This window comes from Chrysochloris asiatica, unplaced genomic scaffold (genome assembly GCF_000296735.1).
Source record: "Chrysochloris asiatica unplaced genomic scaffold, ChrAsi1.0 scaffold00027, whole genome shotgun sequence".
NCBI classification, from domain to species: Eukaryota; Metazoa; Chordata; class Mammalia; order Afrosoricida; family Chrysochloridae; genus Chrysochloris; species Chrysochloris asiatica.
Window position 1 is genome coordinate 19,699,829 of NW_006408545.1, and position 5,462 is coordinate 19,705,290.

At 40.0% G+C, this 5,462-nt stretch overlaps 1 pseudogene; it reads right to left on the reverse strand.

The window, feature by feature from the left end:
- Positions 1-553: 553 nt before the first annotated feature.
- LOC102812858 lies at positions 554-1,106 on the reverse strand (annotated as a pseudogene).
- Between the last annotated feature and the right edge of the window lie 4,356 nt (positions 1,107-5,462).

Below are 5,462 nucleotides of genomic sequence, written 5' to 3' on the forward strand. Positions count from 1 at the left end.
AGTTTGAACCGGCAACCTTGTAGTTCAAACGGCTTTGCAGTCTGGCGCATTAACCCACAGCGCCACACCAGGACTCCTTGGATTTGTATATATGCTATTAATTATGTTGAGGAATTTCCCTTTAATTCTTACTTTGTTGAGTGTTTTTTATCAAAAATGGATATTGGATTTTGTCAAATGCCTTGTCTGCATCAATTGACATGATCATGTGGTTCTTTTTCTTTTTTTATTTATATGGTTGGTTGTTTTTCTAATACCATCCTTGCATCCCTGGTATGAATCCCACTTAGTCATGATGTAGTGTATTTTTGATGTGTTGTTGAATTCTATTGGTTAGGATTTTGTTGAGAATTTTTCTATCTATGTTCAAGAGGGATATTGGTCTATGATTTTCTTTTTTAGTGATGTCTTTGTCTGGATTTGGTATGAAGGCTATGCTTACTTAATAAAGTGTATTTGGGAGTTTTCCATCTTTATGTTCGGGAACAGTTTGATTAAAATTGGTGTCAGCTCTTCTCTGACTGGTAAAATTCACCAGTATTTGAAGCCTAATTTACTCCCAAGACATACATTTTTGCTTCTACTGTTTCTTCTGGGATATCTTTTTCTTCTGTGCAACCTCCTCTTCTGGCTCAGGAACAATTTGTTCCTTTTTAGTGAGGATCATCTCTATGTGGCAGTGGGGAGTTCACATAGGGGTTGATCCAACCATGAACTCTCTAAGTTCAGAACCACATCTTGGGGATTTATTCACTTGCATGTGTTCAATGACCAGGGAATCCACATCTGTACCCTTACATTAAGCACTCCTCTCTGCACTTTTAAGCATGAACAGCAGAAATTCAGCACTCTTTTTGGGCCAGTGATCCTGTGTCCAAGCCCACTGTTTGACCTGGGCACACCTACCAACATTATCATTGTAACGTTGGAATGATACATTCCTTTTGCAAAGCAACATCCTTCATATACTTGGTAGCTTTTCAGATATGCATACCCTTGATGGCCTGGATGGTTTCACTTGTGGTCTTAAAATGGACCCAGAGATTTGAACCTCTTGATTTTCATGATTTTGTGTGATTTTCTGGGTCAAGTGAATAGCGAATCATTTTGTGAGATTACCTCAGGCTGCTTATGAGAAAAGCAAATCATGTTCCCTTCAAGTGTCATTGAGTTTGGGACTAATAAAAGAGATCTGAAGGGGTAAGATCAGTGCTGTAGGGTTGATAGAGTAAGGCTTCCCAATGTAATTCTTATAGGACAACCCTTGCTGTCCTTGAAGAATGAACTATGAACTAATGTATTGTGATGTTACATTTTTTTCTTGGTGTAGTTTTCTTGGCCTTTTTCTCATTAATGCAGTTTTCAAATATCTTGAAACTTCTTCCTAATAAGTCCTTGTGATCTTCCTGTGTCCTGTGAAAAAAAATCTATCAAGAGGACCCCTTGGGGATCCCCCCAAAAGTCATCATCACTTGTGAGCTGACCCCTCTGCCTTGCATTTAACTGGCCCAGCAGATCCTCTCAGAAGCCACTGTTTTGATTGGGCCTTGTATTTATTTTTTTGAAGGCACGGTAATGGGACCAAGACAAGCGTAATATTGACAGAAAACTACATTCATCCACTGACTATAGAGACGCGCTAAAACCCATTCTGTTTGGAATAAACCCATGTATGTATAAACTGAAATCCTAGGAGCAATGCTTTCTGACGTAACTCTCACACTGTTTTCAGAATGATTCAGTTGAGTTGAAACCTTAATGAATGAGTGTTTTGTCTTGCTGACTCCAACAGACATTTTAGTCATTCCATATTCTCATTACCCATTTTCTGTGCCTCAGCTTCTCTGTACAATAGTGATAACTTATGTCATAAAATTGCCACAAGGATCAAGGGAGCTTATTGATAAAACTCCTGGAACCCTGCCAGACATACAATAAGCTCTATGTGTTTCTTACATAAGTAACTAATATTAAATGAGTGGATACATGCCTAGCCATTTATGTAAGTGAAATTTTAATGGTTTTCCAAAATTCCAAAGTTATTTAAAAATTGTTATTTGTATACTTATTGGTCCAGGAATATACTTCAGGAAGAGGAAAGTCATACCCTATGACTAAAATGTGTAATCTCATTGTTGTTGTTAAGTGCTGTCAAGTCAGCTTGGACTCACAGCAACCCTGTAAAGGACTGCCAAGAAGCGGCTGGTGGGTTTGAACCACCAACATCATAGTTAGAAATCTAGTGCTTATTATACAGTGCCATACAGGACTCCAGGAAGTATATTTCAGGAAGATGAAAGTAATGTCCTATGACTAAAATTTGAAATCCCACTGAAAAAGCAGAAATGTGATTAGAACAGTACTGCACTCTTTGGAACCTAAAAATAGGTTTAAAAGTTCACCATGTTTTTCTTCTCATTTTTAATGATGTTAGCAGGTAAACTCAGCCACTGCTTAAAGAAACATAAGGATAACACAATGATCTGATTTTTCTTCTTCTTCTTTTTGTTATGTAATGTATTCCTTTGTCTCTGCTTGACGTCTTTTAAGTCTGGAAACTAGTGATCTTTTGGAGGGCAGATCTCAGCACACAGCATCTCCCCATACCATAAAGGACGTCATTGGTCTGGAGGTCTATGTGAGTGGGTGTGGCCCGCAGCAGGACTAGGCCCAAATTCTCATCTTCAAATGTAAATGTAAAGCATTTCAAAAAGGAGCATTCGTTCAGAGAGGGTTTATGCAATCCCAGGGAGAAAGAATAGAAGGCTGAGCATGTGTGGAGATGGAACTCAGAAGAAAATGGCACAAACTGAATGGATTCTTTCTAATCTAGAAGTCAACGTTCATCTCTTATTTTGGCACTTCATTTTCTTTTAGTAGAGGAGTTCTGGTCTGGTGCTGTAAGATAAGCACTGGACTGCTAATCACAAGCTTAGTGGTTGGAAGAGTCATTACAAATAGGACCCAACTTGAAGGCACCTAACAACTGCACCACTATATTGCTTTGTAACCACAGCTATTTTAACTTCTCGTTGTTGTTGTTGTAAGGTGCGTCGAGTCTGTTTCATACGGCTTCTGTTTTATGAAACAGGCTTTGTGTGGAAGAGATTTGAGCACAAAGAGGTACCATTTCCAGTCACTCTCAGTTTCCTCCTCTCCTCTTCCCTCTGATATCTGGACCAATCCCACCCAAATCCTGGTAGCCATTCTCCAGGCTGCACCTCAGCTCCTTGCATAAGCCCCGACTTCAGCTGCGAAGGCCTCTTCCTCTGTGGACTCTCTCAGCAGGTCCAGGGAGCTGGGGTGGGAATGGGAGCAGAAGTGGGGACAGACCCCAGTTACTCAGCTGGAGCCTGAACTATATACAGTTCCACCTTACAGGAACAATATCCTAAAGATGCTTACGTTCTTTGATACTAACCTTAGAGGGCAGCTCTGCTGACCTATTGAGGAACATAGAGATAGGACAGGACCAGGCAATGTCCCATCTGTGACACATATGGTCACTGTGAGTGGGCGCTGACAACAAGACCACCACCACTGACAGTGAATAGGGCGCTAGCTAACATCATAGGAATGTTTCTGTGGAAAAGGAAATCTCATTTCCAAACATCTCAAATGAACTACAACAGAACCGGAAGCAAAGTGGGGGGCTGTTTTAGCTACATCCATGTACTTCCTCTGTCTATCACTTGGGCTGTCCCTCTGTCCATTCAAGTCATCTTTTTATTAAGATATAGAATCATTGCCCAAGAAATGTGAAAAGTTAAAACTAATGTTCTCCCATGTAAAATATCACATAATTCACAATAAAACATTAAAAAACAAAAAGAAAGAAATGTGAGAAGCAAAGGGCTATGGTTTAAAGAATGAAGCTAAACATTTTATATTTATTGAGTTCAGAAGCAATGGTTCAGTTAGAAATTTATCTTCATGGAGTTAAAAAAATGAATGAAATCAACGAAAAATGATTTCTCTTTTTATAGTGAGATAGGAGGCAGTCTGGTATAAGACAGAGTATATGGCTTTTATAATTAAAAGTTACGAATTTTGGGTCAAGCTACTTCACTTCTTTTCCAAGTTTGTTTCCTTATCTGTAAACAGGGGTGATTATATTAACTTTAGAGACTGCTTTTTGAGTAGATAATGTAAATATTGTTGTTGTTTGTTGTTAAGTGTTGTTGAATTGGTTCCAACTCATAGCTACCCTGTATAGGGTTTCCGAGGAGCGACTGGTGGGTTTGAACAGCTGACCATGTGATTAGTAGTCCAGTGCTTATCCTACAGCACCACACCAGGACTCCAGATAATGTAAATGGTGGTGGTGGTGGTGTGCCGGGAAGGTCAATTCTGACTCATAGTGACCCTGTACATGGTTTCCGAGGCTGTAAATCTTTATGGGAGCAGAAAGCCTCATCTTTCTCCTGTGGAACGACTGAAAGTTTCGATCTTAAAGTTAGCAGACTGACTCGTAACCACTAGGCTACCAGAGCTCCTTAAATAATGTAAATACCTAGCATTAAATATAGCATACAATGGTTATTTACCACCCTTTCTCTATACTTAGGTACCTTATCTATATATCGAGTTGATTTCAATAGACTAATGTCCAAAATCGATTGATGTGGATGGATTATTAATAAATTAAATAGGCTTAAGGAATTTATTTATATTGAGAATTATAGTCATTTGAACTGATTCACTTGTGCACATCCGAATGAAAGACTTGATTGTCAAAAGAATTTGTAAATTTCACTTTTTTTGTCCTTTAAAAATAGGGATCCAGGCTGTCTTAAGAGCCTTAGCCAAGTTTCCCTCTGTGACAATAGCTAGCAAAGCCAGGCCTTACTCAAGTGAATCCAGAAATGACCCCAATGAAGAACACACCAGACTTTATTTAAAATCAGTTTGGTAAGTACTCTTTCCTACTCACCACTATGTCATCTCCCCACAGAGGCAGCAGCAAGGGTAGCTGGGTGAGGACCTGGGCTGCAACAAGAACAAGTGTAGAGGGTCCCACTGGGGCCCTGGGAGCCTCACATGTGCATCTCTACTGGGCCATTTAGAGTGTCTATGACTCTGCTCCCTCCTGACGCTTGGGGACATCCTCAACTCTGACGGCCAGCAGGAGTGGAAACCCATATTAAGATCTGCCTGTCCTACACTCTAGCTCTGTATCTGATGGTGTCCTAGCCTCAGTGTTTTCCAGCAACTCTGAATTGGCTTGAGATCGCATCCTGCCTGTTAAGTTCGCTCTCTGAGTAAAAGACATACTCTCTGTTACAAGAGCACCTGAAGATCTGAGGGGTTATTAAAGGAAATTGCCACCATGTTCTAAAACATTTATTCCCTTTTAAAAAAACAAACAAAAGCCTACTGCCACCCAGTTAGTCCCTACTCATAGTGATGCTGGAAGACAGGGTAGAACCACTCCTAGGGTTTCCCAGGCTGTAAATCTTTAC